Source organism: Hyla sarda, unplaced genomic scaffold (assembly GCF_029499605.1).
Source record: "Hyla sarda isolate aHylSar1 unplaced genomic scaffold, aHylSar1.hap1 scaffold_750, whole genome shotgun sequence".
Taxonomy (NCBI): Eukaryota; Metazoa; Chordata; class Amphibia; order Anura; family Hylidae; genus Hyla; species Hyla sarda.
Window position 1 is genome coordinate 71,052 of NW_026610774.1, and position 22,642 is coordinate 93,693.

The 22,642-nt window shown below is 46.1% G+C and overlaps 10 non-coding genes across 10 annotated transcripts; all 10 read right to left on the reverse strand.

The window, feature by feature from the left end:
* Positions 1–1,215: 1,215 nt before the first annotated feature.
* Positions 1,216–1,406, reverse strand: LOC130345376 (U2 spliceosomal RNA). Its single transcript, XR_008884101.1, has one exon. It is a non-coding gene; the product is annotated as a U2 spliceosomal RNA (small nuclear RNA).
* A 2,092-nt stretch (positions 1,407–3,498) lies between these two features.
* On the reverse strand, positions 3,499–3,689 carry LOC130345377 (U2 spliceosomal RNA). The gene has a single exon (XR_008884102.1). It is a non-coding gene; the product is annotated as a U2 spliceosomal RNA (small nuclear RNA).
* A 2,074-nt stretch (positions 3,690–5,763) lies between these two features.
* LOC130345379 (U2 spliceosomal RNA) lies at positions 5,764–5,954 on the reverse strand. The gene has a single exon (XR_008884103.1). It is a non-coding gene; the product is annotated as a U2 spliceosomal RNA (small nuclear RNA).
* A 2,081-nt stretch (positions 5,955–8,035) lies between these two features.
* Positions 8,036–8,226, reverse strand: LOC130345380 (U2 spliceosomal RNA). Its single transcript, XR_008884104.1, has one exon. It is a non-coding gene; the product is annotated as a U2 spliceosomal RNA (small nuclear RNA).
* Positions 8,227–10,311: 2,085 nt separating this feature from the next.
* LOC130345381 (U2 spliceosomal RNA) lies at positions 10,312–10,502 on the reverse strand. Its single transcript, XR_008884105.1, has one exon. It is a non-coding gene; the product is annotated as a U2 spliceosomal RNA (small nuclear RNA).
* A 2,079-nt stretch (positions 10,503–12,581) lies between these two features.
* LOC130345382 (U2 spliceosomal RNA) lies at positions 12,582–12,772 on the reverse strand. Its single transcript, XR_008884106.1, has one exon. It is a non-coding gene; the product is annotated as a U2 spliceosomal RNA (small nuclear RNA).
* Positions 12,773–14,859: 2,087 nt separating this feature from the next.
* LOC130345383 (U2 spliceosomal RNA) lies at positions 14,860–15,050 on the reverse strand. The gene has a single exon (XR_008884108.1). It is a non-coding gene; the product is annotated as a U2 spliceosomal RNA (small nuclear RNA).
* A 2,075-nt stretch (positions 15,051–17,125) lies between these two features.
* LOC130345384 (U2 spliceosomal RNA) lies at positions 17,126–17,316 on the reverse strand. Its single transcript, XR_008884109.1, has one exon. It is a non-coding gene; the product is annotated as a U2 spliceosomal RNA (small nuclear RNA).
* Positions 17,317–19,398: 2,082 nt separating this feature from the next.
* Positions 19,399–19,589, reverse strand: LOC130345385 (U2 spliceosomal RNA). The gene has a single exon (XR_008884110.1). It is a non-coding gene; the product is annotated as a U2 spliceosomal RNA (small nuclear RNA).
* Positions 19,590–21,666: 2,077 nt separating this feature from the next.
* Positions 21,667–21,857, reverse strand: LOC130345386 (U2 spliceosomal RNA). Its single transcript, XR_008884111.1, has one exon. It is a non-coding gene; the product is annotated as a U2 spliceosomal RNA (small nuclear RNA).
* Positions 21,858–22,642: the final 785 nt, after the last annotated feature.

A 22,642-nucleotide genomic window follows, 5' to 3' on the forward strand; every position in this document is an offset into this window, starting at 1 on the left:
TGTGTGTGTGTGCGCGTATATATATATATATATATATATATATATATATTTCTCCGCCGAAATCACTTTTAAACCCATTTCCACCTTTTTTTCCCTTCTCTTCCTCTTACTTTTTTTTCACGTTTTTTTACGTTTTTCTCCTTTTCGCCTCTTTTCTGGGCGTATTATTCTTCTTTTTCTTCTTTTTTTTCGTCTAATGCATACCCCATCAGTGCAGCAATGCTTATTCAATACCGCCAGCAGATGGAGACACTGGGGGATAATTTTCTAAGGATTTATACTGATTTTTCCTGTCTGAATTTGTCGCACAGAAAGTTGCAGGCCAAATATGTGTGACATTTCTGCGACTTTAGCTTCTAGAGCATTTTTACAACATTATACATAGGTGCTGAATACATAAAAAGCGACTGTTCAGCGACAGACAAGTCGCATCGGCTGAAAGTAGGCCAGAATGTCAGTCCATGTTGGAGCAGGTTTAGATACAGTCTAAAGTATAGATCTCAAAGTCTGTGCACAGAATTTAGCAAGGGCCTCGCACCTTCTGATGCATCAGGTAGGTGCACAATAGCATAGCCTAACCCTCTGTACTTTGGTCTATATTGATGCGGGACATAGACAGCCAGCTGATGACCAATCCATTAGTGCAATGGATGGCTGGAAGCATTTGTCTTTGCCTTTGCAATACCACAGAAGCAATGCATGGTCAATGTACAGCAATGACACACCTGTGTGAACAGCCAGGAGACCCCCCCCCCCCCATGTTATGTTACATAGTTACATAGTTAGTACGGTCGAAAAAAGACATATGTCCATCAAGTTCAACCAGGGAATTAAGGGGTAGGGGTGTGGCGCGATATTGGGGAAGGGATGAGATTTTATATTTCTTCATAAGCATTAATCTTATTTTGTCAATTAGGAACATTCAGCACCCACCCGCTATCAAGGCAGCTGCCTATCATGTCATGCCCTACCTGCACAGGTGTGCTGGCTACTCAAATGATCCAATTAAGGAGGCCATTTAGTCAGCAGCAGCAGAAGTCCTGTGCCTGGACGCTCCAACAGCGGCCAGACACAAGCAGAAGCAGCAGAAGCAGCAGCAGCAGCACCACCTTTTGTTTTTTGGCTGCAGCAGCAAGGCCCACAGGGCTGGCTAGCTGGCTAGCCAGCAAGCAGGTAGCAATGAAAGTAGGAATCTTTCTTTTTAACCCTGTAAGGGGGTGGTGCACTGTACCCGAAGATACTGCCATATCGGGTCAATGCATAGGGCGACGGAAGCAAGCTTCGAAATCGGCCCCCGTTCTCAAAAATCCATTTAATATATGGTCCCCAGATAGGGGACGTATCAGATATTAAACTGATAAGAACAGATACTACACTTGATCTTAGCCAAAAGGCCGAGAAGCGATAACCGTGAAAGGGGCGGGCCCAACAAGGTCCCCTTCATGGGCACTATCACTGCTTGCTGTCAGGGAGGCTGCCAGACAATTTTCCATGCACACTCTGGGCTGGGGGGCAGTCAACCACCAGTACACACAGCAGAACCTAAACCCATACCATTATTGCTAAGCAGCAAGACAGGGGCCCATTGCACTCCCACGGGGCCTTTTTAAATGCAATCCATAACCCGGATTTGCCAGGAACCCTTCTTACTCCTCCTACTTGCATGTGACACTGGGCTTAGGATCTGCATAGGAAACACACACACAAGCACACACCTACCTTTGTTGCCTGCAGATGCCTCCTTGGCTGTCCCCAAACGGTATCAAACCAACACCCACGGGAAGCTGTAAGCATAGAGGACATGCCTGCACCCCATTGGACTTACCTGTGTGGGTTAAATCCGGGTTATTTGACAACCTATGGCGGTGATGGTTCTGCTCAGGCAGAGCAGTGCTGATGCTCCTCATAAAGCTGTCGCTGCTGTGAAGGTTCTAGGTGACATCACAAATCCCTATGGTTACATACACAACAAAGCTGGGTTGTTGTTGTTTACACTCTGCAAGGCCTGTGGAAGTGAGTGACATCATAGCACTGTAGTTCTGAGGGTTCTAGATGGATGCAACAATCTCCTGTTGCTTCTATGAAGGCCATAATAGACGACATCACCAAACAGCTCCATAGTCACATACACAGCAAAGGAGAGATGTTGTTTACACCTAGTGATGTCAGTGGTATTGAGTGACATCACAGCACAGTGCTAAGGCTCCTGGGCCTGGACACAGCAGCGGCTGCAATATCTCAACGGAGAATACGTTTATATATATGTGTGTGTGTGCGCGTATATATATATATATATATATATATATATATATATATATATATATATTTCTCCGCCGAAATCACTTTTAAACCCATTTCCACCTTTTTTTCCCTTCTCTTCCTCTTACTTTTTTTTCACGTTTTTTTACGTTTTTCTCCTTTTCGCCTCTTTTCTGGGCGTATTATTCTTCTTTTTCTTCTTTTTTTTCGTCTAATGCATACCCCATCAGTGCAGCAATGCTTATTCAATACCGCCAGCAGATGGAGACACTGGGGGATAATTTTCTAAGGATTTATACTGATTTTTCCTGTCTGAATTTGTCGCACAGAAAGTTGCAGGCCAAATATGTGTGACATTTCTGCGACTTTAGCTTCTAGAGCATTTTTACAACATTATACATAGGTGCTGAATACATAAAAAGCGACTGTTCAGCGACAGACAAGTCGCATCGGCTGAAAGTAGGCCAGAATGTCAGTCCATGTTGGAGCAGGTTTAGATACAGTCTAAAGTATAGATCTCAAAGTCTGTGCACAGAATTTAGCAAGGGCCTCGCACCTTCTGATGCATCAGGTAGGTGCACAATAGCATAGCCTAACCCTCTGTACTTTGGTCTATATTGATGCGGGACATAGACAGCCAGCTGATGACCAATCCATTAGTGCAATGGATGGCTGGAAGCATTTGTCTTTGCCTTTGCAATACCACAGAAGCAATGCATGGTCAATGTACAGCAATGACACACCTGTGTGAACAGCCAGGAGACCCCCCCCCCCCCCCCCCCATGTTATGTTACATAGTTACATAGTTAGTACGGTCGAAAAAAGACATATGTCCATCAAGTTCAACCAGGGAATTAAGGGGTAGGGGTGTGGCGCGATATTGGGGAAGGGATGAGATTTTATATTTCTTCATAAGCATTAATCTTATTTTGTCAATTAGGAACATTCAGCACCCACCCGCTATCAAGGCAGCTGCCTATCATGTCATGCCCTACCTGCACAGGTGTGCTGGCTACTCAAATGATCCAATTAAGGAGGCCATTTAGTCAGCAGCAGCAGAAGTCCTGTGCCTGGACGCTCCAACAGCGGCCAGACACAAGCAGAAGCAGCAGAAGCAGCAGCAGCAGCACCACCTTTTGTTTTTTGGCTGCAGCAGCAAGGCCCACAGGGCTGGCTAGCTGGCTAGCCAGCAAGCAGGTAGCAATGAAAGTAGGAATCTTTCTTTTTAACCCTGTAAGGGGGTGGTGCACTGTACCCGAAGATACTGCCATATCGGGTCAATGCATAGGGCGACGGAAGCAAGCTTCGAAATCGGCCCCCGTTCTCAAAAATCCATTTAATATATGGTCCCCAGATAGGGGACGTATCAGATATTAAACTGATAAGAACAGATACTACACTTGATCTTAGCCAAAAGGCCGAGAAGCGATAACCGTGAAAGGGGCGGGCCCAACAAGGTCCCCTTCATGGGCACTATCACTGCTTGCTGTCAGGGAGGCTGCCAGACAATTTTCCATGCACACTCTGGGCTGGGGGGCAGTCAACCACCAGTACACACAGCAGAACCTAAACCCATACCATTATTGCTAAGCAGCAAGACAGGGGCCCATTGCACTCCCACGGGGCCTTTTTAAATGCAATCCATAACCCGGATTTGCCAGGAACCCTTCTTACTCCTCCTACTTGCATGTGACACTGGGCTTAGGATCTGCATAGGAAACACACACACAAGCACACACCTACCTTTGTTGCCTGCAGATGCCTCCTTGGCTGTCCCCAAACGGTATCAAACCAACACCCACGGGAAGCTGTAAGCATAGAGGACATGCCTGCACCCCATTGGACTTACCTGTGTGGGTTAAATCCGGGTTATTTGACAACCTATGGCGGTGATGGTTCTGCTCAGGCAGAGCAGTGCTGATGCTCCTCATAAAGCTGTCGCTGCTGTGAAGGTTCTAGGTGACATCACAAATCCCTATGGTTACATACACAACAAAGCTGGGTTGTTGTTGTTTACACTCTGCAAGGCCTGTGGAAGTGAGTGACATCATAGCACTGTAGTTCTGAGGGTTCTAGATGGATGCAACAATCTCCTGTTGCTTCTATGAAGGCCATAATAGACGACATCACCAAACAGCTCCATAGTCACATACACAGCAAAGGAGAGATGTTGTTTACACCTAGTGATGTCAGTGGTATTGAGTGACATCACAGCACAGTGCTAAGGCTCCTGGGCCTGGACACAGCAGCGGCTGCAATATCTCAACGGAGAATACGTTTATATATATGTGTGTGTGTGCTCGTATATATATATATATATATATATATATATATATATTTCTCCGCCGAAATCACTTTTAAACCCATTTCCACCTTTTTTTCCCTTCTCTTCCTCTTACTTTTTTTTCACGTTTTTTTAAGTTTTTCTCCTTTTCGCCTCTTTTCTGGGCGTATTATTCTTCTTTTTCTTCTTTTTTTTCGTCTAATGCATACCCCATCAGTGCAGCAATGCTTATTCAATACCGCCAGCAGATGGAGACACTGGGGGATAATTTTCTAAGGATTTATACTGATTTTTCCTGTCTGAATTTGTCGCACAGAAAGTTGCAGGCCAAATATGTGTGACATTTCTGCGACTTTAGCTTCTAGAGCATTTTTACAACATTATACATAGGTGCTGAATACATAAAAAGCGACTGTTCAGCGACAGACAAGTCGCATCGGCTGAAAGTAGGCCAGAATGTCAGTCCATGTTGGAGCAGGTTTAGATACAGTCTAAAGTATAGATCTCAAAGTCTGTGCACAGAATTTAGCAAGGGCCTCGCATCTTCTGATGCATCAGGTAGGTGCACAATAGCATAGCCTAACCCTCTGTACTTTGGTCTATATTGATGCGGGACATAGACAGCCAGCTGATGACCAATCCATTAGTGCAATGGATGGCTGGAAGCATTTGTCTTTGCCTTTGCAATACCACAGAAGCAATGCATGGTCAATGTACAGCAATGACACACCTGTGTGAACAGCCAGGAGACCCCCCCCCCCCCATGTTATGTTACATAGTTACATAGTTAGTACGGTCGAAAAAAGACATATGTCCATCAAGTTCAACCAGGGAATTAAGGGGTAGGGGTGTGGCGCGATATTGGGGAAGGGATGAGATTTTATATTTCTTCATAAGCATTAATCTTATTTTGTCAATTAGGAACATTCAGCACCCACCCGCTATCAAGGCAGCTGCCTATCATGTCATGCCCTACCTGCACAGGTGTGCTGGCTACTCAAATGATCCAATTAAGGAGGCCATTTAGTCAGCAGCAGCAGAAGTCCTGTGCCTGGACGCTCCAACAGCGGCCAGACACAAGCAGAAGCAGCAGAAGCAGCAGCAGCAGCACCACCTTTTGTTTTTTGGCTGCAGCAGCAAGGCCCACAGGGCTGGCTAGCTGGCTAGCCAGCAAGCAGGTAGCAATGAAAGTAGGAATCTTTCTTTTTAACCCTGTAAGGGGGTGGTGCACTGTACCCGAAGATACTGCCATATCGGGTCAATGCATAGGGCGACGGAAGCAAGCTTCGAAATCGGCCCCCGTTCTCAAAAATCCATTTAATATATGGTCCCCAGATAGGGGACGTATCAGATATTAAACTGATAAGAACAGATACTACACTTGATCTTAGCCAAAAGGCCGAGAAGCGATAACCGTGAAAGGGGCGGGCCCAACAAGGTCCCCTTCATGGGCACTATCACTGCTTGCTGTCAGGGAGGCTGCCAGACAATTTTCCATGCACACTCTGGGCTGGGGGGCAGTCAACCACCAGTACACACAGCAGAACCTAAACCCATACCATTATTGCTAAGCAGCAAGACAGGGGCCCATTGCACTCCCACGGGGCCTTTTTAAATGCAATCCATAACCCGGATTTGCCAGGAACCCTTCTTACTCCTCCTACTTGCATGTGACACTGGGCTTAGGATCTGCATAGGAAACACACACACAAGCACACACCTACCTTTGTTGCCTGCAGATGCCTCCTTGGCTGTCCCCAAACGGTATCAAACCAACACCCACGGGAAGCTGTAAGCATAGAGGACATGCCTGCACCCCATTGGACTTACCTGTGTGGGTTAAATCCGGGTTATTTGACAACCTATGGCGGTGATGGTTCTGCTCAGGCAGAGCAGTGCTGATGCTCCTCATAAAGCTGTCGCTGCTGTGAAGGTTCTAGGTGACATCACAAATCCCTATGGTTACATACACAACAAAGCTGGGTTGTTGTTGTTTACACTCTGCAAGGCCTGTGGAAGTGAGTGACATCATAGCACTGTAGTTCTGAGGGTTCTAGATGGATGCAACAATCTCCTGTTGCTTCTATGAAGGCCATAATAGACGACATCACCAAACAGCTCCATAGTCACATACACAGCAAAGGAGAGATGTTGTTTACACCTAGTGATGTCAGTGGTATTGAGTGACATCACAGCACAGTGCTAAGGCTCCTGGGCCTGGACACAGCAGCGGCTGCAATATCTCAACGGAGAATACGTTTATATATATGTGTGTGTGTGCGCGTATATATATATATATATATATATATATATATATATATATTTCTCCGCCGAAATCACTTTTAAACCCATTTCCACCTTTTTTTCCCTTCTCTTCCTCTTACTTTTTTTTCACGTTTTTTTACGTTTTTCTCCTTTTCGCCTCTTTTCTGGGCGTATTATTCTTCTTTTTCTTCTTTTTTTTCGTCTAATGCATACCCCATCAGTGCAGCAATGCTTATTCAATACCGCCAGCAGATGGAGACACTGGGGGATAATTTTCTAAGGATTTATACTGATTTTTCCTGTCTGAATTTGTCGCACAGAAAGTTGCAGGCCAAATATGTGTGACATTTCTGCGACTTTAGCTTCTAGAGCATTTTTACAACATTATACATAGGTGCTGAATACATAAAAAGCGACTGTTCAGCGACAGACAAGTCGCATCGGCTGAAAGTAGGCCAGAATGTCAGTCCATGTTGGAGCAGGTTTAGATACAGTCTAAAGTATAGATCTCAAAGTCTGTGCACAGAATTTAGCAAGGGCCTCGCACCTTCTGATGCATCAGGTAGGTGCACAATAGCATAGCCTAACCCTCTGTACTTTGGTCTATATTGATGCGGGACATAGACAGCCAGCTGATGACCAATCCATTAGTGCAATGGATGGCTGGAAGCATTTGTCTTTGCCTTTGCAATACCACAGAAGCAATGCATGGTCAATGTACAGCAATGACACACCTGTGTGAACAGCCAGGAGACCCCCCCCCCCCCCCCATGTTATGTTACATAGTTACATAGTTAGTACGGTCGAAAAAAGACATATGTCCATCAAGTTCAACCAGGGAATTAAGGGGTAGGGGTGTGGCGCGATATTGGGGAAGGGATGAGATTTTATATTTCTTCATAAGCATTAATCTTATTTTGTCAATTAGGAACATTCAGCACCCACCCGCTATCAAGGCAGCTGCCTATCATGTCATGCCCTACCTGCACAGGTGTGCTGGCTACTCAAATGATCCAATTAAGGAGGCCATTTAGTCAGCAGCAGCAGAAGTCCTGTGCCTGGACGCTCCAACAGCGGCCAGACACAAGCAGAAGCAGCAGAAGCAGCAGCAGCAGCACCACCTTTTGTTTTTTGGCTGCAGCAGCAAGGCCCACAGGGCTGGCTAGCTGGCTAGCCAGCAAGCAGGTAGCAATGAAAGTAGGAATCTTTCTTTTTAACCCTGTAAGGGGGTGGTGCACTGTACCCGAAGATACTGCCATATCGGGTCAATGCATAGGGCGACGGAAGCAAGCTTCGAAATCGGCCCCCGTTCTCAAAAATCCATTTAATATATGGTCCCCAGATAGGGGACGTATCAGATATTAAACTGATAAGAACAGATACTACACTTGATCTTAGCCAAAAGGCCGAGAAGCGATAACCGTGAAAGGGGCGGGCCCAACAAGGTCCCCTTCATGGGCACTATCACTGCTTGCTGTCAGGGAGGCTGCCAGACAATTTTCCATGCACACTCTGGGCTGGGGGGCAGTCAACCACCAGTACACACAGCAGAACCTAAACCCATACCATTATTGCTAAGCAGCAAGACAGGGGCCCATTGCACTCCCACGGGGCCTTTTTAAATGCAATCCATAACCCGGATTTGCCAGGAACCCTTCTTACTCCTCCTACTTGCATGTGACACTGGGCTTAGGATCTGCATAGGAAACACACACACAAGCACACACCTACCTTTGTTGCCTGCAGATGCCTCCTTGGCTGTCCCCAAACGGTATCAAACCAACACCCACGGGAAGCTGTAAGCATAGAGGACATGCCTGCACCCCATTGGACTTACCTGTGTGGGTTAAATCCGGGTTATTTGACAACCTATGGCGGTGATGGTTCTGCTCAGGCAGAGCAGTGCTGATGCTCCTCATAAAGCTGTCGCTGCTGTGAAGGTTCTAGGTGACATCACAAATCCCTATGGTTACATACACAACAAAGCTGGGTTGTTGTTGTTTACACTCTGCAAGGCCTGTGGAAGTGAGTGACATCATAGCACTGTAGTTCTGAGGGTTCTAGATGGATGCAACAATCTCCTGTTGCTTCTATGAAGGCCATAATAGACGACATCACCAAACAGCTCCATAGTCACATACACAGCAAAGGAGAGATGTTGTTTACACCTAGTGATGTCAGTGGTATTGAGTGACATCACAGCACAGTGCTAAGGCTCCTGGGCCTGGACACAGCAGCGGCTGCAATATCTCAACGGAGAATACGTTTATATATATGTGTGTGTGTGCGCGTATATATATATATATATATATATATATATATATATATATATTTCTCCGCCGAAATCACTTTTAAACCCATTTCCACCTTTTTTTCCCTTCTCTTCCTCTTACTTTTTTTTCACGTTTTTTTACGTTTTTCTCCTTTTCGCCTCTTTTCTGGGCGTATTATTCTTCTTTTTCTTCTTTTTTTTCGTCTAATGCATACCCCATCAGTGCAGCAATGCTTATTCAATACCGCCAGCAGATGGAGACACTGGGGGATAATTTTCTAAGGATTTATACTGATTTTTCCTGTCTGAATTTGTCGCACAGAAAGTTGCAGGCCAAATATGTGTGACATTTCTGCGACTTTAGCTTCTAGAGCATTTTTACAACATTATACATAGGTGCTGAATACATAAAAAGCGACTGTTCAGCGACAGACAAGTCGCATCGGCTGAAAGTAGGCCAGAATGTCAGTCCATGTTGGAGCAGGTTTAGATACAGTCTAAAGTATAGATCTCAAAGTCTGTGCACAGAATTTAGCAAGGGCCTCGCACCTTCTGATGCATCAGGTAGGTGCACAATAGCATAGCCTAACCCTCTGTACTTTGGTCTATATTGATGCGGGACATAGACAGCCAGCTGATGACCAATCCATTAGTGCAATGGATGGCTGGAAGCATTTGTCTTTGCCTTTGCAATACCACAGAAGCAATGCATGGTCAATGTACAGCAATGACACACCTGTGTGAACAGCCAGGAGACCCCCCCCCCCCCCCCCCATGTTATGTTACATAGTTACATAGTTAGTACGGTCGAAAAAAGACATATGTCCATCAAGTTCAACCAGGGAATTAAGGGGTAGGGGTGTGGCGCGATATTGGGGAAGGGATGAGATTTTATATTTCTTCATAAGCATTAATCTTATTTTGTCAATTAGGAACATTCAGCACCCACCCGCTATCAAGGCAGCTGCCTATCATGTCATGCCCTACCTGCACAGGTGTGCTGGCTACTCAAATGATCCAATTAAGGAGGCCATTTAGTCAGCAGCAGCAGAAGTCCTGTGCCTGGACGCTCCAACAGCGGCCAGACACAAGCAGAAGCAGCAGAAGCAGCAGCAGCAGCACCACCTTTTGTTTTTTGGCTGCAGCAGCAAGGCCCACAGGGCTGGCTAGCTGGCTAGCCAGCAAGCAGGTAGCAATGAAAGTAGGAATCTTTCTTTTTAACCCTGTAAGGGGGTGGTGCACTGTACCCGAAGATACTGCCATATCGGGTCAATGCATAGGGCGACGGAAGCAAGCTTCGAAATCGGCCCCCGTTCTCAAAAATCCATTTAATATATGGTCCCCAGATAGGGGACGTATCAGATATTAAACTGATAAGAACAGATACTACACTTGATCTTAGCCAAAAGGCCGAGAAGCGATAACCGTGAAAGGGGCGGGCCCAACAAGGTCCCCTTCATGGGCACTATCACTGCTTGCTGTCAGGGAGGCTGCCAGACAATTTTCCATGCACACTCTGGGCTGGGGGGCAGTCAACCACCAGTACACACAGCAGAACCTAAACCCATACCATTATTGCTAAGCAGCAAGACAGGGGCCCATTGCACTCCCACGGGGCCTTTTTAAATGCAATCCATAACCCGGATTTGCCAGGAACCCTTCTTACTCCTCCTACTTGCATGTGACACTGGGCTTAGGATCTGCATAGGAAACACACACACAAGCACACACCTACCTTTGTTGCCTGCAGATGCCTCCTTGGCTGTCCCCAAAGGTATCAAACCAACACCCACGGGAAGCTGTAAGCATAGAGGACATGCCTGCACCCCATTGGACTTACCTGTGTGGGTTAAATCCGGGTTATTTGACAACCTATGGCGGTGATGGTTCTGCTCAGGCAGAGCAGTGCTGATGCTCCTCATAAAGCTGTCGCTGCTGTGAAGGTTCTAGGTGACATCACAAATCCCTATGGTTACATACACAACAAAGCTGGGTTGTTGTTGTTTACACTCTGCAAGGCCTGTGGAAGTGAGTGACATCATAGCACTGTAGTTCTGAGGGTTCTAGATGGATGCAACAATCTCCTGTTGCTTCTATGAAGGCCATAATAGACGACATCACCAAACAGCTCCATAGTCACATACACAGCAAAGGAGAGATGTTGTTTACACCTAGTGATGTCAGTGGTATTGAGTGACATCACAGCACAGTGCTAAGGCTCCTGGGCCTGGACACAGCAGCGGCTGCAATATCTCAACGGAGAATACGTTTATATATATGTGTGTGTGTGCGCGTATATATATATATATATATATATATATATATATATATTTCTCCGCCGAAATCACTTTTAAACCCATTTCCACCTTTTTTTCCCTTCTCTTCCTCTTACTTTTTTTTCACGTTTTTTTACGTTTTTCTCCTTTTCGCCTCTTTTCTGGGCGTATTATTCTTCTTTTTCTTCTTTTTTTTCGTCTAATGCATACCCCATCAGTGCAGCAATGCTTATTCAATACCGCCAGCAGATGGAGACACTGGGGGATAATTTTCTAAGGATTTATACTGATTTTTCCTGTCTGAATTTGTCGCACAGAAAGTTGCAGGCCAAATATGTGTGACATTTCTGCGACTTTAGCTTCTAGAGCATTTTTACAACATTATACATAGGTGCTGAATACATAAAAAGCGACTGTTCAGCGACAGACAAGTCGCATCGGCTGAAAGTAGGCCAGAATGTCAGTCCATGTTGGAGCAGGTTTAGATACAGTCTAAAGTATAGATCTCAAAGTCTGTGCACAGAATTTAGCAAGGGCCTCGCACCTTCTGATGCATCAGGTAGGTGCACAATAGCATAGCCTAACCCTCTGTACTTTGGTCTATATTGATGCGGGACATAGACAGCCAGCTGATGACCAATCCATTAGTGCAATGGATGGCTGGAAGCATTTGTCTTTGCCTTTGCAATACCACAGAAGCAATGCATGGTCAATGTACAGCAATGACACACCTGTGTGAACAGCCAGGAGACCCCCCCCCCCCCCCCCATGTTATGTTACATAGTTACATAGTTAGTACGGTCGAAAAAAGACATATGTCCATCAAGTTCAACCAGGGAATTAAGGGGTAGGGGTGTGGCGCGATATTGGGGAAGGGATGAGATTTTATATTTCTTCATAAGCATTAATCTTATTTTGTCAATTAGGAACATTCAGCACCCACCCGCTATCAAGGCAGCTGCCTATCATGTCATGCCCTACCTGCACAGGTGTGCTGGCTACTCAAATGATCCAATTAAGGAGGCCATTTAGTCAGCAGCAGCAGAAGTCCTGTGCCTGGACGCTCCAACAGCGGCCAGACACAAGCAGAAGCAGCAGAAGCAGCAGCAGCAGCACCACCTTTTGTTTTTTGGCTGCAGCAGCAAGGCCCACAGGGCTGGCTAGCTGGCTAGCCAGCAAGCAGGTAGCAATGAAAGTAGGAATCTTTCTTTTTAACCCTGTAAGGGGGTGGTGCACTGTACCCGAAGATACTGCCATATCGGGTCAATGCATAGGGCGACGGAAGCAAGCTTCGAAATCGGCCCCCGTTCTCAAAAATCCATTTAATATATGGTCCCCAGATAGGGGACGTATCAGATATTAAACTGATAAGAACAGATACTACACTTGATCTTAGCCAAAAGGCCGAGAAGCGATAACCGTGAAAGGGGCGGGCCCAACAAGGTCCCCTTCATGGGCACTATCACTGCTTGCTGTCAGGGAGGCTGCCAGACAATTTTCCATGCACACTCTGGGCTGGGGGGCAGTCAACCACCAGTACACACAGCAGAACCTAAACCCATACCATTATTGCTAAGCAGCAAGACAGGGGCCCATTGCACTCCCACGGGGCCTTTTTAAATGCAATCCATAACCCGGATTTGCCAGGAACCCTTCTTACTCCTCCTACTTGCATGTGACACTGGGCTTAGGATCTGCATAGGAAACACACACACAAGCACACACCTACCTTTGTTGCCTGCAGATGCCTCCTTGGCTGTCCCCAAACGGTATCAAACCAACACCCACGGGAAGCTGTAAGCATAGAGGACATGCTGCACCCCATTGGACTTACCTGTGTGGGTTAAATCCGGGTTATTTGACAACCTATGGCGGTGATGGTTCTGCTCAGGCAGAGCAGTGCTGATGCTCCTCATAAAGCTGTCGCTGCTGTGAAGGTTCTAGGTGACATCACAAATCCCTATGGTTACATACACAACAAAGCTGGGTTGTTGTTGTTTACACTCTGCAAGGCCTGTGGAAGTGAGTGACATCATAGCACTGTAGTTCTGAGGGTTCTAGATGGATGCAACAATCTCCTGTTGCTTCTATGAAGGCCATAATAGACGACATCACCAACAGCTCCATAGTCACATACACAGCAAAGGAGAGATGTTGTTTACACCTAGTGATGTCAGTGGTATTGAGTGACATCACAGCACAGTGCTAAGGCTCCTGGGCCTGGACACAGCAGCGGCTGCAATATCTCAACGGAGAATACGTTTATATATATGTGTGTGTGTGCGCGTATATATATATATATATATATATATATATATATATATATATATATTTCTCCGCCGAAATCACTTTTAAACCCATTTCCACCTTTTTTTCCCTTCTCTTCCTCTTACTTTTTTTTCACGTTTTTTTACGTTTTTCTCCTTTTCGCCTCTTTTCTGGGCGTATTATTCTTCTTTTTCTTCTTTTTTTTCGTCTAATGCATACCCCATCAGTGCAGCAATGCTTATTCAATACCGCCAGCAGATGGAGACACTGGGGGATAATTTTCTAAGGATTTATACTGATTTTTCCTGTCTGAATTTGTCGCACAGAAAGTTGCAGGCCAAATATGTGTGACATTTCTGCGACTTTAGCTTCTAGAGCATTTTTACAACATTATACATAGGTGCTGAATACATAAAAAGCGACTGTTCAGCGACAGACAAGTCGCATCGGCTGAAAGTAGGCCAGAATGTCAGTCCATGTTGGAGCAGGTTTAGATACAGTCTAAAGTATAGATCTCAAAGTCTGTGCACAGAATTTAGCAAGGGCCTCGCACCTTCTGATGCATCAGGTAGGTGCACAATAGCATAGCCTAACCCTCTGTACTTTGGTCTATATTGATGCGGGACATAGACAGCCAGCTGATGACCAATCCATTAGTGCAATGGATGGCTGGAAGCATTTGTCTTTGCCTTTGCAATACCACAGAAGCAATGCATGGTCAATGTACAGCAATGACACACCTGTGTGAACAGCCAGGAGACCCCCCCCCCCCCCCCCCATGTTATGTTACATAGTTACATAGTTAGTACGGTCGAAAAAAGACATATGTCCATCAAGTTCAACCAGGGAATTAAGGGGTAGGGGTGTGGCGCGATATTGGGGAAGGGATGAGATTTTATATTTCTTCATAAGCATTAATCTTATTTTGTCAATTAGGAACATTCAGCACCCACCCGCTATCAAGGCAGCTGCCTATCATGTCATGCCCTACCTGCACAGGTGTGCTGGCTACTCAAATGATCCAATTAAGGAGGCCATTTAGTCAGCAGCAGCAGAAGTCCTGTGCCTGGACGCTCCAACAGCGGCCAGACACAAGCAGAAGCAGCAGAAGCAGCAGCAGCAGCACCACCTTTTGTTTTTTGGCTGCAGCAGCAAGGCCCACAGGGCTGGCTAGCTGGCTAGCCAGCAAGCAGGTAGCAATGAAAGTAGGAATCTTTCTTTTTAACCCTGTAAGGGGGTGGTGCACTGTACCCGAAGATACTGCCATATCGGGTCAATGCATAGGGCGACGGAAGCAAGCTTCGAAATCGGCCCCCGTTCTCAAAAATCCATTTAATATATGGTCCCCAGATAGGGGACGTATCAGATATTAAACTGATAAGAACAGATACTACACTTGATCTTAGCCAAAAGGCCGAGAAGCGATAACCGTGAAAGGGGCGGGCCCAACAAGGTCCCCTTCATGGGCACTATCACTGCTTGCTGTCAGGGAGGCTGCCAGACAATTTTCCATGCACACTCTGGGCTGGGGGGCAGTCAACCACCAGTACACACAGCAGAACCTAAACCCATACCATTATTGCTAAGCAGCAAGACAGGGGCCCATTGCACTCCCACGGGGCCTTTTTAAATGCAATCCATAACCCGGATTTGCCAGGAACCCTTCTTACTCCTCCTACTTGCATGTGACACTGGGCTTAGGATCTGCATAGGAAACACACACACAAGCACACACCTACCTTTGTTGCCTGCAGATGCCTCCTTGGCTGTCCCCAAACGGTATCAAACCAACACCCACGGGAAGCTGTAAGCATAGAGGACATGCCTGCACCCCATTGGACTTACCTGTGTGGGTTAAATCCGGGTTATTTGACAACCTATGGCGGTGATGGTTCTGCTCAGGCAGAGCAGTGCTGATGCTCCTCATAAAGCTGTCGCTGCTGTGAAGGTTCTAGGTGACATCACAAATCCCTATGGTTACATACACAACAAAGCTGGGTTGTTGTTGTTTACACTCTGCAAGGCCTGTGGAAGTGAGTGACATCATAGCACTGTAGTTCTGAGGGTTCTAGATGGATGCAACAATCTCCTGTTGCTTCTATGAAGGCCATAATAGACGACATCACCAAACAGCTCCATAGTCACATACACAGCAAAGGAGAGATGTTGTTTACACCTAGTGATGTCAGTGGTATTGAGTGACATCACAGCACAGTGCTAAGGCTCCTGGGCCTGGACACAGCAGCGGCTGCAATATCTCAACGGAGAATACGTTTATATATATGTGTGTGTGTGCGCGTGTATATATATATATATATATATATATATATATATATTTCTCCGCCGAAATCACTTTTAAACCCATTTCCACCTTTTTTTCCCTTCTCTTCCTCTTACTTTTTTTTCACGTTTTTTTACGTTTTTCTCCTTTTCGCCTCTTTTCTGGGCGTATTATTCTTCTTTTTCTTCTTTTTTTTCGTCTAATGCATACCCCATCAGTGCAGCAATGCTTATTCAATACCGCCAGCAGATGGAGACACTGGGGGATAATTTTCTAAGGATTTATACTGATTTTTCCTGTCTGAATTTGTCGCACAGAAAGTTGCAGGCCAAATATGTGTGACATTTCTGCGACTTTAGCTTCTAGAGCATTTTTACAACATTATACATAGGTGCTGAATACATAAAAAGCGACTGTTCAGCGACAGACAAGTCGCATCGGCTGAAAGTAGGCCAGAATGTCAGTCCATGTTGGAGCAGGTTTAGATACAGTCTAAAGTATAGATCTCAAAGTCTGTGCACAGAATTTAGCAAGGGCCTCGCACCTTCTGATGCATCAGGTAGGTGCACAATAGCATAGCCTAACCCTCTGTACTTTGGTCTATATTGATGCGGGACATAGACAGCCAGCTGATGACCAATCCATTAGTGCAATGGATGGCTGGAAGCATTTGTCTTTGCCTTTGCAATACCACAGAAGCAATGCATGGTCAATGTACAGCAATGACACACCTGTGTGAACAGCCAGGAGACCCCCCCCCCCCATGTTATGTTACATAGTTACATAGTTAGTACGGTCGAAAAAAGACATATGTCCATCAAGTTCAACCAGGGAATTAAGGGGTAGGGGTGTGGCGCGATATTGGGGAAGGGATGAGATTTTATATTTCTTCATAAGCATTAATCTTATTTTGTCAATTAGGAACATTCAGCACCCACCCGCTATCAAGGCAGCTGCCTATCATGTCATGCCCTACCTGCACAGGTGTGCTGGCTACTCAAATGATCCAATTAAGGAGGCCATTTAGTCAGCAGCAGCAGAAGTCCTGTGCCTGGACGCTCCAACAGCGGCCAGACACAAGCAGAAGCAGCAGAAGCAGCAGCAGCAGCACCACCTTTTGTTTTTTGGCTGCAGCAGCAAGGCCCACAGGGCTGGCTAGCTGGCTAGCCAGCAAGCAGGTAGCAATGAAAGTAGGAATCTTTCTTTTTAACCCTGTAAGGGGGTGGTGCACTGTACCCGAAGATACTGCCATATCGGGTCAATGCATAGGGCGACGGAAGCAAGCTTCGAAATCGGCCCCCGTTCTCAAAAATCCATTTAATATATGGTCCCCAGATAGGGGACGTATCAGATATTAAACTGATAAGAACAGATACTACACTTGATCTTAGCCAAAAGGCCGAGAAGCGATAACCGTGAAAGGGGCGGGCCCAACAAGGTCCCCTTCATGGGCACTATCACTGCTTGCTGTCAGGGAGGCTGCCAGACAATTTTCCATGCACACTCTGGGCTGGGGGGCAGTCAACCACCAGTACACACAGCAGAACCTAAACCCATACCATTATTGCTAAGCAGCAAGACAGGGGCCCATTGCACTCCCACGGGGCCTTTTTAAATGCAATCCATAACCCGGATTTGCCAGGAACCCTTCTTACTCCTCCTACTTGCATGTGACACTGGGCTTAGGATCTGCATAGGAAACACACACACAAGCACACACCTACCTTTGTTGCCTGCAGATGCCTCCTTGGCTGTCCCCAAACGGTATCAAACCAACACCCACGGGAAGCTGTAAGCATAGAGGACATGCCTGCACCCCATTGGACTTACCTGTGTGGGTTAAATCCGGGTTATTTGACAACCTATGGCGGTGATGGTTCTGCTCAGGCAGAGCAGTGCTGATGCTCCTCATAAAGCTGTCGCTGCTGTGAAGGTTCTAGGTGACATCACAAATCCCTATGGTTACATACACAACAAAGCTGGGTTGTTGTTGTTTACACTCTGCAAGGCCTGTGGAAGTGAGTGACATCATAGCACTGTAGTTCTGAGGGTTCTAGATGGATGCAACAATCTCCTGTTGCTTCTATGAAGGCCATAATAGACGACATCACCAAACAGCTCCATAGTCACATACACAGCAAAGGAGAGATGTTGTTTACACCTAGTGATGTCAGTGGTATTGAGTGACATCACAGCACAGTGCTAAGGCTCCTGGGCCTGGACACAGCAGCGGCTGCAATATCTCAACGGAGAATACGTTTATATATATGTGTGTGTGTGCGCGTATATATATATATATATATATATATATATATATATATATATATTTCTCCGCCGAAATCACTTTTAAACCCATTTCCACCTTTTTTTCCCTTCTCTTCCTCTTACTTTTTTTTCACGTTTTTTTACGTTTTTCTCCTTTTCGCCTCTTTTCTGGGCGTATTATTCTTCTTTTTCTTCTTTTTTTTCGTCTAATGCATACCCCATCAGTGCAGCAATGCTTATTCAATACCGCCAGCAGATGGAGACACTGGGGGATAATTTTCTAAGGATTTATACTGATTTTTCCTGTCTGAATTTATCGCACAGAAAGTTGCAGGCCAAATATGTGTGACATTTCTGCGACTTTAGCTTCTAGAGCATTTTTACAACATTATACATAGGTGCTGAATACATAAAAAGCGACTGTTCAGCGACAGACAAGTCGCATCGGCTGAAAGTAGGCCAGAATGTCAGTCCATGTTGGAGCAGGTTTAGATACAGTCTAAAGTATAGATCTCAAAGTCTGTGCACAGAATTTAGCAAGGGCCTCGCACCTTCTGATGCATCAGGTAGGTGCACAATAGCATAGCCTAACCCTCTGTACTTTGGTCTATATTGATGCGGGACATAGACAGCCAGCTGATGACCAATCCATTAGTGCAATGGATGGCTGGAAGCATTTGTCTTTGCCTTTGCAATACCACAGAAGCAATGCATGGTCAATGTACAGCAATGACACACCTGTGTGAACAGCCAGGAGACCCCCCCCCCCCCATGTTATGTTACATAGTTACATAGTTAGTACGGTCGAAAAAAGACATATGTCCATCAAGTTCAACCAGGGAATTAAGGGGTAGGGGTGTGGCGCGATATTGGGGAAGGGATGAGATTTTATATTTCTTCATAAGCATTAATCTTATTTTGTCAATTAGGAACATTCAGCACCCACCCGCTATCAAGGCAGCTGCCTATCATGTCATGCCCTACCTGCACAGGTGTGCTGGCTACTCAAATGATCCAATTAAGGAGGCCATTTAGTCAGCAGCAGCAGAAGTCCTGTGCCTGGACGCTCCAACAGCGGCCAGACACAAGCAGAAGCAGCAGAAGCAGCAGCAGCAGCACCACCTTTTGTTTTTTGGCTGCAGCAGCAAGGCCCACAGGGCTGGCTAGCTGGCTAGCCAGCAAGCAGGTAGCAATGAAAGTAGGAATCTTTCTTTTTAACCCTGTAAGGGGGTGGTGCACTGTACCCGAAGATACTGCCATATCGGGTCAATGCATAGGGCGACGGAAGCAAGCTTCGAAATCGGCCCCCGTTCTCAAAAATCCATTTAATATATGGTCCCCAGATAGGGGACGTATCAGATATTAAACTGATAAGAACAGATACTACACTTGATCTTAGCCAAAAGGCCGAGAAGCGATAACCGTGAAAGGGGCGGCCCAACAAGGTCCCCTTCATGGGCACTATCACTGCTTGCTGTCAGGGAGGCTGCCAGACAATTTTCCATGCACACTCTGGGCTGGGGGGCAGTCAACCACCAGTACACACAGCAGAACCTAAACCCATACCATTATTGCTAAGCAGCAAGACAGGGGCCCATTGCACTCCCACGGGGCCTTTTTAAATGCAATCCATAACCCGGATTTGCCAGGAACCCTTCTTACTCCTCCTACTTGCATGTGACACTGGGCTTAGGATCTGCATAGGAAACACACACACAAGCACACACCTACCTTTGTTGCCTGCAGATGCCTCCTTGGCTGTCCCCAAACGGTATCAAACCAACACCCACGGGAAGCTGTAAGCATAGAGGACATGCCTGCACCCCATTGGACTTACCTGTGTGGGTTAAATCCGGGTTATTTGACAACCTATGGCGGTGATGGTTCTGCTCAGGCAGAGCAGTGCTGATGCTCCTCATAAAGCTGTCGCTGCTGTGAAGGTTCTAGGTGACATCACAAATCCCTATGGTTACATACACAACAAAGCTGGGTTGTTGTTGTTTACACTCTGCAAGGCCTGTGGAAGTGAGTGACATCATAGCACTGTAGTTCTGAGGGTTCTAGATGGATGCAACAATCTCCTGTTGCTTCTATGAAGGCCATAATAGACGACATCACCAAACAGCTCCATAGTCACATACACAGCAAAGGAGAGATGTTGTTTACACCTAGTGATGTCAGTGGTATTGAGTGACATCACAGCACAGTGCTAAGGCTCCTGGGCCTGGACACAGCAGCGGCTGCAATATCTCAACGGAGAATACGTTTATATATATGTGTGTGTGTGCGCGTATATATATATATATATATATATATATATATATATTTCTCCGCCGAAATCACTTTTAAACCCATTTCCACCTTTTTTTCCCTTCTCTTCCTCTTACTTTTTTTTCACGTTTTTTTACGTTTTTCTCCTTTTCGCCTCTTTTCTGGGCGTATTATTCTTCTTTTTCTTCTTTTTTTTCGTCTAATGCATACCCCATCAGTGCAGCAATGCTTATTCAATACCGCCAGCAGATGGAGACACTGGGGGATAATTTTCTAAGGATTTATACTGATTTTTCCTGTCTGAATTTGTCGCACAGAAAGTTGCAGGCCAAATATGTGTGACATTTCTGCGACTTTAGCTTCTAGAGCATTTTTACAACATTATACATAGGTGCTGAATACATAAAAAGCGACTGTTCAGCGACAGACAAGTCGCATCGGCTGAAAGTAGGCCAGAATGTCAGTCCATGTTGGAGCAGGTTTAGATACAGTCTAAAGTATAGGTCTCAAAGTCTGTGCACAGAATTTAGCAAGGGCCTCGCACCTTCTGATGCATCAGGTAGGTGCACAATAGCATAGCCTAACCCTCTGTACTTTGGTCTATATTGATGCGGGACATAGACAGCCAGCTGATGACCAATCCATTAGTGCAATGGATGGCTGGAAGCATTTGTCTTTGCCTTTGCAATACCACAGAAGCAATGCATGGTCAATGTACAGCAATGACACACCTGTGTGAACAGCCAGGAGACCCCCCCCCCCCCCCCCATGTTATGTTACATAGTTACATAGTTAGTACGGTCGAAAAAAGACATATGTCCATCAAGTTCAACCAGGGAATTAAGGGGTAGGGGTGTGGCGCGATATTGGGGAAGGGATGAGATTTTATATTTCTTCATAAGCATTAATCTTATTTTGTCAATTAGGAACATTCAGCACCCACCCGCTATCAAGGCAGCTGCCTATCATGTCATGCCCTACCTGCACAGGTGTGCTGGCTACTCAAATGATCCAATTAAGGAGGCCATTTAGTCAGCAGCAGCAGAAGTCCTGTGCCTGGACGCTCCAACAGCGGCCAGACACAAGCAGAAGCAGCAGAAGCAGCAGCAGCAGCACCACCTTTTGTTTTTTGGCTGCAGCAGCAAGGCCCACAGGGCTGGCTAGCTGGCTAGCCAGCAAGCAGGTAGCAATGAAAGTAGGAATCTTTCTTTTTAACCCTGTAAGGGGGTGGTGCACTGTACCCGAAGATACTGCCATATCGGGTCAATGCATAGGGCGACGGAAGCAAGCTTCGAAATCGGCCCCCGTTCTCAAAAATCCATTTAATATATGGTCCCCAGATAGGGGACGTATCAGATATTAAACTGATAAGAACAGATACTACACTTGATCTTAGCCAAAAGGCCGAGAAGCGATAACCGTGAAAGGGGCGGGCCCAACAAGGTCCCCTTCATGGGCACTATCACTGCTTGCTGTCAGGGAGGCTGCCAGACAATTTTCCATGCACACTCTGGGCTGGGGGGCAGTCAACCACCAGTACACACAGCAGAACCTAAACCCATACCATTATTGCTAAGCAGCAAGACAGGGGCCCATTGCACTCCCACGGGGCCTTTTTAAATGCAATCCATAACCCGGATTTGCCAGGAACCCTTCTTACTCCTCCTACTTGCATGTGACACTGGGCTTAGGATCTGCATAGGAAACACACACACAAGCACACACCTACCTTTGTTGCCTGCAGATGCCTCCTTGGCTGTCCCCAAACGGTATCAAACCAACACCCACGGGAAGCTGTAAGCATAGAGGACATGCCTGCACCCCATTGGACTTACCTGTGTGGGTTAAATCCGGGTTATTTGACAACCTATGGCGGTGATGGTTCTGCTCAGGCAGAGCAGTGCTGATGCTCCTCATAAAGCTGTCGCTGCTGTGAAGGTTCTAGGTGACATCACAAATCCCTATGGTTACATACACAACAAAGCTGGGTTGTTGTTGTTTACACTCTGCAAGGCCTGTGGAAGTGAGTGACATCATAGCACTGTAGTTCTGAGGGTTCTAGATGGATGCAACAATCTCCTGTTGCTTCTATGAAGGCCATAATAGACGACATCACCAAACAGCTCCATAGTCACATACACAGCAAAGGAGAGATGTTGTTTACACCTAGTGATGTCAGTGGTATTGAGTGACATCACAGC